We start from the raw sequence: 12,064 nt of genomic DNA on the forward strand, positions 1-12,064 counted from the left end.
GTCTCGATCTCTTGACCTCGTGATCCACCCACCTCGGCCTCCCAAAGTGCTGGGATTACAGGTTTGAGCCACCGCGCCCGGCGTACATTGATTTTTATATGTTGAACTCTCCTTGCATTCCAAGAGTAAATACCACTTGGTTGTGGTATGTAATCCTTTTAATATGCTGCTGAATTCAGCTTGCTAATGTTTTGTTGAGGAGTTTGGCATTTATATTCTTAAGGGATGATGGTCTGTAGTTTTCTTTGTAGTGTCTTTATCTGGCTTCAGTAACAGGGTAATGCTGGCTTTATAAAATGAATTATGAGGTGTGCTTCCTCTTCAGTTTTTTCAAGTATTTGAGAAGGATTGGGATTAATTCTTCTTTGTTTGGTATAATTTACCAGTAAAACCATCTGTCTGGGCTTTTTCTTGTTGGGACCTTTTTTATTACTGATTCAGTTTCTTATTATAGATTTATGTTGACTGTTTATGAGTCAGTTTTTATATGTTTCTAGAAATTTCTTTCATCTAGGTTGTCCAACATGTTGGTGTACAGTTGGTATTCTCTTATAAAATCCTTTTTATTTCTGTATAGTAAGTAGTTATGCCCCCTCTTTTGTTTTTTTATTTTATTTTTGTGTGTGTGTGATTTGAGGCTTCTCTTTCTTTTAACCCAATCTAAGGTAAACATTGCTAGTTTTCTTGATCTTTTCAAAGAATGAAGTTTTGGTTTTGATTTTTTTTTTTTTTTTTCCCTCTTCTCTATCTTCACTCTAATCTACTATTTCCTTCCTTCTGCTAGCTTTGGGTTTTGTTTGCCCTTCTTCCTGCCCCCACCCCTGCCAGCCCCTACCAACCCCTTGGTTCCTTAAACTGGTTATTGATTTCAGATATATCTACTTTCTAAATCCCAAATGTGAGCATATATATCTGCTTTTTTAACGTGAGCATTCACAGCTGTAAGTTTCCCTCTGAGCACTGTTTTTGCTGCATCCCATAAGTTTTGGAATGTTGCATTTTGTCTAATTTTCCTTGTAATTTCTTCTTTAGCCCATTGGTTAAGAATGTGTTGTTTAATTCCTGCGTATTTATGAGTTTTCCAGGGTCCATCTGTTATTCTAGTTTCACTTCTTTGTGATCAGAAAAGGCATTTTATATAATTTCAGTCTTTTTAAATTTATTAAGACATGTTTTCTTGACCTGACATATGATCTATCCTGGAGAATGTTCTGTATGCACTTGTGGAAAATGTACATTCTACTGTTAGTGGTAGCATGTTCTATATATGTCTGTTAGATTTAAGTGGTTTGAAGTGTTCCATTTCACTCTTTCCTTACTGATCATTTGTCTTAATTTTTCTGTGTATTGTTGAAAGTAGATATTGAAGTATGCAACTCTTAATGTAGAACTATTTATTTCTCCCTTAAGTCCTGTCAGGTTTTGCTTCATGGATTTTGGGTTTCTGCTGTTAGGTGCATTTATGTGTTTACAATTATATAAATCTTCTGAATAATTGAACATTTATTTATACATCTCTGACCCTTCCCCTCTATATTGTTGTTGTCACAGATTACATCTTCATCCCTGTATATCATTAACCTAGACTTAAAATTATTGTTGAATTTGCCTTTTAAATAATAGAAGAAGAAAAGAAGAGTTCAAACCAAAAGTGCAATAATACTGGCTTTTCTGTTTACCTGTGTAATTATCTTAGTGTTATTTTTTTCATATAGTTCCAAGTTACTGCCTATTCTTTCACTTCAGGTTGAATGACTTCCTTTAACATTTCTTGTAGGGCAGGTCTAGTAGTAATAGGCTTACCTAGCTACTCTTAATCTGGGAGTGTCCTAATTTCTCTTGTTGGATATAGAATTCTTGGTTGGCAGGTTTTTTTTTTTCTTTCAGCACTTTAAATGTGCCATCCCATTGCCTTCTGACCTCCATAGTTTCTAATATCAATTGTTAGTCTCATTGAGGATTCCTTGTATGTGATAACTCATTTCCCTTTTACTGCTTTTAAGATTTTCTCAGGTTTTCAACAGCTTGATTCATATTGTGATCATCATGTGTCTCTTTGAATCTGTCCTGCTGGGAATTTGCTAAACTTCTTGAATGTATTGATACATGTCTTTCATCAAATTTGGGGAGTATTCAACCATTTCTTTAAATATTTTTTTCTACCCTTTGTCTCTCCTCTTTGTCTGAAACTCCAGCAATGCATATATCGGTATGCTTGATGGTATCCCACAGGTCTTTTATTTTTCTACACTATTTTTTCTTTCTGCTCCTCAGACTAGATAAATTCATTTGCATTTTCTTCAAGTTCACTGATTCTGTCTACTGCCTCTCGATATCTGCCATGGAACACCTCTAGTGAATTTTTTAACTATTGTACATCTCTGTGCCAGATTTCTATTTTTTTTTAATTTTCTATTGATATTTCTTCTTTTTAATAGTATTCCCATGATATTCTTTCTTTGTCCATGGTTTCTTATAACTCCTTAGGCATAATTAATGCAGTTGATTTAATGTCTTTGAGTAGTAATCCCAATGTCTGGATTTCCTCAGGAATAATTTCTGTCAAATTCTTTTTTCCTGTGAATGAGCCATTCTTCCCTGTTCTTTGTATACTTTATATTAAGAACTACTGAGAGCTACACAATTGGTATAATGTGGTAACTCTGGAGATCATATTCTTCTCCTTCTAAGGGAATGCTTTTGAGGTCTGTAATCATGCATTTGTCCAGTGACTTTTCTGCTTTTTATTTTTAGTTTTTTTGAGATGGAGTCTGTCTTGCTCTCTCACCCAGGCTGGAGTGCAGTGGCACAATCTCATCTCACTACAACCTCTACCTCCCGGGTTCAAGCGAGTTTCCCACCTCAGTCTCTCTACTAGCTGGGATTATAGGCATGTGCCACCACGCCTGGTTAATTTTTTTTGAATTTTTGGTAGAGACAGGGTTTTGCCATGTTGGCCAGACTAGTCTTGAACTCCTGACCTCAAGTGATCCACCCACCTCGGCCTCCCAAAGTGCTAGGATTATGAGCCACTGCGCCTGACCCTGTCTAGTGACTTTTTCAAACTATATTTGGAAAGTCTGTGTTCTTCACTGTGTGTGTAGTCAGTGAAATTTTTGTTCTTATTTCTGTGATCAGCCTGTGACCTGAGAGGAAATTTCTTGAATGTCTGGTTCAAAAAAAGAAAGGATGTGTATCTCTTCAAATCTTGATACACTCCACCAGGGTAGCAAGACAGGGTCAAAACAAAGACAAGTGTCTGCACTGGTCCTTCCAGGAACCTCCAAAGTGAAAATAATGCACAGCCCCAATATTTGGAGGCCCGGTCCTTATTGCTCACTCCAGTTCCAGCCAGCTGCTCCAGGAAACAGCTCACTGTCCCTGTGGCTACAGTGGAGCTAAGGAATGAGGGATGGTTGGTGGCTTCAGCATGCTGTTCCCTGGGTGAAGTTTGACAGCCTCTTCCTCATCAAACACTCCCCTAGTTGCTATAAGTATCTTATTAAGTTCCAGCATTCCAAAACAGTTGGTTCCAATTATTTTTCTCCAGCTTAATCATCATTTTAGCAGAAGAATGAATCTCTGAAAATTCCTACCTTGCCATTTTCCCTCTTGAAGTCTGTATTTAAAGAGACTGTAAATAGAAGGGCCCCTGTTGCTACAGGTTCTAAGATGGCAGTCTAACTTCTGCAGAGACACACTGATGATTTTTGACATGAGTAAAGAAGTGAGAATGATGTGTTACACAGCAGACATCCTGCACTGATAGAGACGCTATATTTTTGAATCAGATGATTGTGGGCCATCTTACGTCACATCATGGGCCAGACTCCCTGTTAAGAAAAAAAACTTTCTAAGAGCTGTAAGATAACCCACCAGCATATTACCATGGTAGTGTCTATTTAGATTGTATATACCTGCTTTGTAAATTGCGTATTTTTATTTTTTGTTCTTATCTTGGTAGACCTTTCAAAATGTATAGAACCACCTTTAGGCTGCTGGGTAGGAGACTCTCCCGAGATACTCTGTTTCCACAGTGTTGGGGAATAATGTGTACTGTGTGAGTTGTAATAACCAACTAACTTGAAAAACTAAGATTATACATGGGTAACTTTTATTAGCTTTGTGTGATATATTTTTTTAATACAATGGGAAAAATTCTTAATGATTTAGGGTTGAATAGTTAATAGGTTCATTTTCAAACATTCAGGATAAAAACTTTCCCCCAACTTTTATATTAGTGTGCATTGTTGAAGAGTAAAATATTGCTATCCTGCCATGAGATCAATGAGAAATAATCGTCTCATGTCAGTAGCAAATGAATGAAAGTAATGAATGTATTTCCTTGTATTAATGTTGGTAGACATATATCAAGTAGTCAATAGTTGATTAATTCAACCCAAAAGCAATTAAAACAGTTTCTTTAATTTGTTTTTATTTCATTCATTTCTTTTAAACAATTATAAATTATCTCAATGTTTTGCATCTAATCAAAAAATCAGAAATTTAAGCTTTAAAGGACAGATTCACAAGTTCAGCTGTGAAAGTGTGATGTGGCCCCAATTTTAATTCAGTCTAATAACACATTACTAGCAATGAAGGGTAGCCTATGTCCTAACAAGTAAGCATCAAAGAACAAGAATGCACCTGTTAATATAGGTAATTCCTTTTCCTGCTTCCGACATGAGAACATTTAAATTATTAAGCCAAGGTTTTTCTTAAAGAATTCCAAGAAATAAAACTCTTCGATTTCCAGGATTCTAGTACATACTGAGCAGACTTCATTATTTCTTCCTCTATTAAATCACATTAATAATTCCATGGTCTTTGTCCAGTTGGGATCACAACCCTGGTTCACTTGTTATTCCATAGACATGAAGAACTGATTTCATTTCATTCCCTGTTTAAGCAGTCACAGAGTTGAGATTATTTAATCTTGCCTTTTTTCATTTTAAAAGTTGACTGTAAGCTGTAACAAATAGGAAAGTTTATAAAATGTTAAAGAATGAATTGTTTAATCAATGCCTGTGTGTCTTAGTTCACTCGGGCTGCTATAACAAATAACTTAGACTGGGTAATTTATAAACGAGAAATTTCTCATAGTTCTAGTGGCCTCATGACCTGCTTGTCACCCAAAGACCTCACCTCTTAATACTGTTGCATTAGGGATTCCATTTCAACATACAAATTTTGCGGGGGATACACATTCCGACCATCACACGCTGTAATCCCCACTCAGGTCAATAACCAGCGTCCAAGAAGTTCCTCTGTTGGTCCTTCCCGGCCGTAAACACTTTCCTCTTCCTTCCCGGCATCCTGACTTTTTCGATATTTTCTTTCTTGTTTTTCTGTGTAACCCTTAACTATGTAATCTAGTTTTGTTGCATGTTTTTGTTGTGGCTACTTTAGCTCAACATTGCTGTGATGTTGTAGTAGCAATAGTTCATTTATTTTCATTGATACATGGGCTTCCATTATGCAGATAGTTAACGGTTGATCTGTTTTAACTCTTGCTGGGTATCTGGGTAGTTTCCAGGTTAGTCTTATGAATACTGTATATGTATTTTGGGACACATCAAAACATATTTCTGTAGAATGCATACCTAAGAGTGGAATTGCTGGGTTGTGGAGAGTACGTAGATTTAGCTGAGGATTCTGCCAGGTGGCTTTCTAAAATGCTTTTACAACATTTTTCAGTATTACGGGAAATGTATGAGTTTCAATTGTTCCATTCTGATGGGTATGAGTGGCAATTTCTTTGTGGTTTTAATTTGGGTTCCCTGATAACTGATGATGTTGACTACCTTTTCATGTGTTTATTGGCCATTTGGTGATCCTCTTTCTGAGGTTGCTGTGTGTGTATGTGTATGTGTATGTGTATGTGTATGTGTATGTGTATGTGTGTACCGGTTTTCCTAAAAAATCCACAATTTTTTTTTTTTTTTTTTTTTGAGACAGAGTTTTGCTCTCTTTGCCCAGGCTGGAGTGCAGTGGTGTGATACTACCTCACTGCAACCTCCACCTCCTGGGTTCAAGTAATTCTCCTGCCTCAGCCTCCAGAGTAGCTGGAATTACAGGCATGCGCCACTACATCTGGCTAATTTAGTATTTTTAGTAGAGACGGGGTCTCTCCATGTTGGTCAGGCTGGTCTCGAACTCCAGACATCAGGTGATCCACCCGCCTCAGCCCTCCAAAGTGCTGGGATTACAGATATGAGCCACCGCGCCCAGCCAAGATTTTTTTTTGACACAGAATCTCACTCTGTCGCCAGGCTGGAGTGCAGTGGCACCATCTCAGCTCCCTGCAACCTCAGTTTCCCAAGTAGCTGGGACTACAGGCGTGTGCCACCACGCCCAGCTAATTTTTGGATTTTTTGTAGAGATAGTGTTTCACCATGTTGGCCAGGATGGTGTCAATCTCTTGACCTTGTGCTGGGATTACAGGCATGAACCGCCATGCCCGGCCAAGATATCATTATTATATAGTTAGTATTCATTTAGATTATACAGTTAGTATTCATTTAGATTTACGGATACGATTGACCCTTAAATGCAGGTCCATTTACACTCATTTCTTTGAACCAAACACAGTTTGAAAACAGTATTTGTGGGCTGTGAATATGCAGGTTCTCTGTGGCCAACTGCAAGACTTGAATATGTGCAGATTTTGGTATATAAGGGTGGTCCTGGAACCAGCGCCCACACATGCCAAGGACAGCTGTGTCTTTAGCACTTTCTTTGCCCTTCTGTGTTTGCTGTGTCTTTAAAGCATTTTCGTCATTTTTACTGCCATGTAGGACTCCATCATGATGTACTACAGTTTATCTGTTGTACTGTGGATGGATAATTTGGGTAGTTTGCACACATTGTGTTTTTTATACCGTTCTTCTTTATTACGAATTTATTTTTTGTTGGTAGCAAGTTGTTCCAGTTATGATTGTATATAAATGCCTTTATTTTGCATTATTCTTAAAGCAGTGGGCCCCAGCCTTTTTGGCACCAGGGACTGGTTTGGCGGAAGACAATTTTTCAGCAGATGGTGAGGGGCCTGGGGGGATGGTTTCATGATGATTCAAGTGCATTACATTTATTGTGCACTTTATTTCTATTACATTGTAATATATAATGAAATAATTCTACAACTCATTATAATGTAGAATCAGTAGGAGCCCCGAGCTTATTTCCTGTAACTAAACAGTCCTGTCTGGGGACAGTGGGAGGCAGTGGCAGATCATCAGGTATTAGATTCTTAAGAGGAGCGCCGTGCAGGCTTGGTCCCTTGCATGTGCAGTTCGCAATAGTATTTGTGCTTCTATGACAATCTAATGCCGCTGCTGATCCGACAGGAGGTGGTTATCTCCTCAGGCAGGAATGTGAGCAATAATGTGAGAGTGGCTATAAATGCTGTGTGTCCTGGGGGTTGGTGAGACGGAGTTTCGCTCTTGTTACCCAGGCTGGAGTGCAATGGCGCGATCTCGGCTCACCGCAACCTCCTCCGCCTCCTGGGTTCAGGCAATTCTCCTGCCTCAGCCTCCTAAGTAGCTGGGATTACAGGCACGTGCCACCATGCCCAGCTAATTTTTTATATTTTTAGTAGAGACGGGGTTTCACCATGTTGACCAGGATGGTCTCAATCTCTCGACCTCGTGATCCACCCGCCTCGGCCTCCCAAAGTGCTGGGATTACAGGCTTGAGCCACCACGCCCGGCCTATGGCGACCCTTTTCTTAAAGGATGTCTTCACTGCGTGTAGAATTCTGGGTTTGCAGATATTTTCTTTCAGTGCTTTTGCATCTCTCTTTCCCTTATTTTCTTCCTTTTAACGTTGCAGGTAACAAATCAGCTGTCTTTGAGACTACTCCCTCAGGCTACTTCTGTGATTTTTTAAAAAGTACATTTTTGTTCTTTCAGACTGTCTTTACTGTCTTGGTTTTTCTCTAGTTTTACTAGGATGTTTTTAGGTGTGGATTTGCCATTTGGGCTTCCTCGATCAGTTTAGTGGTTTTTAAAATCAGTTCTGTGTGAATTGCAGTCTCTAACACGTGTATCTTGATGCTATCCCATGCTCCCTCATCTCTTAGGACCCCAGGGAGACATCTGTTAGACCTATTTATTGTATCCACTGTTGTTTCATACCCTCTTCCCCACCAACCTTATTTCTCCGGGCTTTGTTGTCTTCTGAGTTCAGCTTTCAAGTTGCTAATTCAGCTGTGATCTGCTAGACCCATCCATTGATACATTGGTCTCACACTTTAACCTTTCCTGTATTTCTGGTATCTTTTTCCATTCCATAATGTCATGTTTTTATGTTTCCAGTTGTTTTTAGATACTGAACCTAGTAAGCACGCCTGTTCATGGTCTGTGTCAAATGTCACATCTGGAGTCCCTGCAGTCTGCTGTTTCTTGTCCTGTCCTGCCTCACAGTGTACCTCGTCATTGTTTATCATTTGCTGAGCATTGTATATGATAATTTGTTTTCAAGAATGCTTCAAGACCTGGGCGATGCCAGCTTCCTCCAAGGAGGATCTCTGTTTCCTTTAGCCAGGCGTCTCAGAGTCCCACTTGTCTAGGGCCAGGGCTGTGGTTATCTAGAAGATTCCTTTCCCCACTGCACTAGTCCCTCCTCCCACTTTAGAGCACTTCAGAATACAGTCCAGAAGAGGGGGTGCTCTGCAGGGGTCCCTGTCTCCACCAGGCTCTGAATTCAGACCCATGTTCTTTCTCCTTGAGCCTTTAAAGCAACTCTGCCTCTCAGTTGCTTCTGCACCTCCTAGAGGGTAAGCAGGGCGCTGAGGGAGCCATGCTGCTTCTCTGCTTCTGGTGGCCGCAAGACACGCCCAGCATCTCAGCTGCCCTTCCTAAATCAAACACCTCAAGACACAAAAGCCTCTCCTCCCCTCTGGAAGCTCACACTTTCTCCTTTTTCTTAGCCTGACAATTGATAGCTATTCACAGTCTCTGATACTTTTCTAGCAGAAACATTTTAAATTCTGTCCACATATTTTCATTGTCTTTGACTGGAGTATTACTGTTAATGATTTTGTCTGCTATAATCAAGCCTCAAGTTATCTGCTGTCTAAGGTTACATATTCCCGACTCTTCTGCCCTGCCTCCAGGATCTAGCTTCCATCATCCAGCCTTCTTTGTCACTTTTTTCCTCCAAACTCTGTATTGTCGTTCTTGTCATTTTAGAAATGGTGGCCACAGTTTATCAAGTTGTTACTGAAAATTATCCCCCTTGCCAGTCATTCTCACGTGTATGTGTAAGCTGAATCTGTTTGCAAAGTTTCTTATTAACTGCCTGTTATCAGACCCTTTGCTGTGGTTTATTATTCTGTTTCTTACTAAACTGTATTATTAAAGTGGAAATAACCACCATGTTTTCGTTTCATCAAAGGACATTGAAAAACTGGACACAGATACAGGAGGCGGGGTGATCAAGACAAATGGCAAGTCCTTTCTGTACCAGAAAAGAAGGGATGTGCTTTCCCACGCAGACTCAACGTCCAAGACCAGAGTCCGGCGGGCACACGCCATCACACAGGTGCCAGGCACATTAGGAATGCTCTGGGCCATGGGTTCTCAATTACTTTTTTTGGAGACAGAGTTTCACTCTTGTTGCTGAGGCTGGAGGGCAGTGGCACAATCTCGGCTCACTACCACCTCTGCCTTCCGCAATCAACGAATTCTTCTGCCTCACCTCCCAAGTAACTGGGATTACAGGCCTGTGCCACCACGCCAGCTAATTTTTGTATTTTTAGTAGATACGGGGTTTCTCCATGTTGATCAGGCTTGTCTCGAACTCCCGACATCAGGTGATCTACCCGTCTCTGCCTCCCAAAGTGCTGGGATTAAAGGTATGAGCCTCTAGCAATGCAATGCCTGGCTGGTGTTTAAATCTTCCTCTACCTTTATAGTCACTCGACTATCAAGTAGTTTTTTTTTGTTTTGTTTTGTGTTTTTTGAGATGAAGTTAGAATCACAAGCTAGGTAGCACTTAGGTTCATTTCCTGCTCTTGATTGGCGATTTATTTTCCCTTTTAGAGGAAAGGTGCATGTATTTTTAGTGTCCTAAGGCTTTACTCTGGTATTGCATCTATCCCCTTAGAACAGAAGGCTGCGGTAACTTGGAGAAACAAAGATTTTATTTTCAACCAACTCGGGCACCACACAGACCGGCTTACTCCACTTACTCCACCCCCTGTTCTTTCCGCTGCTCTTTCTCTCTAAAATAGAATCACAGCAGAATCTAAGTAAACATCTGGGTTTGTTCCTTTTTTTTTTTTTTTTTTTTTTGGTCTTTGGTTAGTCTTTCTAAGGTTTTGTGGTTTGATTTCCCATTTTTACTAAAGAGCATTAAGCAACCCCGGATGAGCATGCCCCCGCAGCCAGGGGCCCAGGCCTTGGTAGATGCATTGCCTGGAATTTCCTGCCTTTCCTGAATCCTTCGAGTTAGCAGAGTAAGCTAAATGGTGCGTTATCTTTCGGAGAGGGACGCGGAAGCAGAAAGCGGAGGATTTCTTTCCTATCATGAGGGAGTTGAGGACATTCGGTTCAGAAAAGGGTGAGAGAGACCCTGTTGCCCCTGCTGTCCTCTGGGCTGGAGATCCACGAGGAGGCTGGGGCTCTTAGCAGCCAGCCCTGGAGCCCCAGCCAGAGGGCATCCTTGGGAAAGGGTTTTCCCGCTGAGTGCGGAATGCCTCTCCTCTCTGTCCAGCCCAGACCAAGCAGAGTCCTCTGCCTTTAATGTAATCCCTTTCCATGGGTCTATAGTTGGTCTGAAGTGTGCAGCGGAAGTCATTTGAATAAGTGGCATACAGCAAAGTTCATGTACGGATAAACAGGCTTGTTTCTGGTTCGCTCGAGACACTTTGCAAAGCATTCTTTTTTCACCGAACGCATATCGTCATCATTGCTAGTGGGGTGGGGAAGACAGAAATATTTATGCTGCCTATGCTCACCCTACTCCTGCCATTTTTGTTTTATTTTTTTCTTTTTTTGAGACAGAGTCTTGCACTGTCCCCCAGGCTGGAATGCGGTGGCACCATCTCAGCTCACTGAAACCCTCGCCTCCCCAGTTCAAGCGATTCTCATGCCTCAGCCTTCTGAGTAGCTGGGATTACAGACACTCAACACCACACTCAGCTAATTTTTTGTAGTTTTAGTAGAGACAGGGTTTTGCCATGCTGCCCAGGCTGGTCTTGAACTCCTGAGCTCAGGTGATCCACCCGCCTCAGACACCCAAAGTGCTACAAAACAAAGCCAGTGTTTGGACTCCCCCTATTCCCCTCATTCTTAATGCTGGCTCTGTAGCAGGGCACCCTGAAGTGAGTTCCTGCTCGTTCCCCATCTCAGGGATTTGGCAGAACCATACGCAGGCCATCGGGTGGAGCGCTTGGCTCCTCGTACAGCCTGTGGGCGCCTCTCCTCTACGGGAGGCAGAGCGTTCAGAGACAGCCCAGGCAGCCTGCACACGTCAGTCCAGGAGGCTGGCTGACGTCAGCTCTGAAGGGTGATTGCTTTTTCTTGGCTAACTAAAGGAAAGTTACTGTGACAGAGGACTTTCTGGGAACCCTGCTGAGCATGGAGAGGGGCAGAGAAGAGTGAGGCCTTCACCCAGCCCTGGTAGCTAAGTGCAGGGGTTATGCCTTTCCCAACCTGTTCTGCAGGTTGTGAAAACAGGAGGACATTTTTCTTTCAAGAAACAAGAGGCAGAAATAAATGGAGCCCTTTAAGTGAGCAGAGGTTAGAGTCCCAGACTGGCTAGAGGTGAAGCTCCCGCCCTGGATGCCAGCACTTCTCAGAGGGCCCGGAGACAGTGTCCCACCTCAGGGCTGCCGTGTCCTATTGAAAATCAGGACAAAAGGCCCATCGTGAGGCCTGAGTGCCCCCTGCCCAAGGTGGTAATGGTTTCTAGGGCACAGCCCCTGTAGAAAGGAAAAAGTAGAAGGCCCAAGGAGCCTGTAGCTCTGTGGGAATCCTGAGAAATGCTTAGATGTGCCCAGTAAAGCGGCTCTTTTAACCAGCATGCCTAAGAAATCAGGGCACTCTTGATTGTTGAACTT

General features: G+C 41.6%; 1 protein-coding gene and 1 long non-coding RNA gene across 5 annotated transcripts in view; one reads left to right on the top strand and one right to left on the bottom strand.

Moving 5' to 3' along the window:
* ELP3 (elongator acetyltransferase complex subunit 3) overlaps positions 1 to 12,064 on the top strand; it is a 99,337-nt gene that overhangs the window by 80,669 nt on the left and 6,604 nt on the right. The gene's annotated exons all lie outside the window — the stretch shown is intronic.
* The window catches only part of LOC141580874 (uncharacterized), a 71,568-nt gene continuing 60,216 nt past the window's right edge, over positions 713 to 12,064 (bottom strand). Inside the window, exon 2 of the long non-coding RNA XR_012513282.1 lies at positions 713 to 4,969. This is a non-coding gene — a long non-coding RNA (uncharacterized LOC141580874). The remainder of the gene's footprint in view (positions 4,970 to 12,064) is intronic.

The sequence above is a fragment of the Saimiri boliviensis genome, chromosome 13 (assembly GCF_048565385.1).
Source record: "Saimiri boliviensis isolate mSaiBol1 chromosome 13, mSaiBol1.pri, whole genome shotgun sequence".
NCBI classification, from domain to species: domain Eukaryota; kingdom Metazoa; phylum Chordata; class Mammalia; order Primates; family Cebidae; genus Saimiri; species Saimiri boliviensis.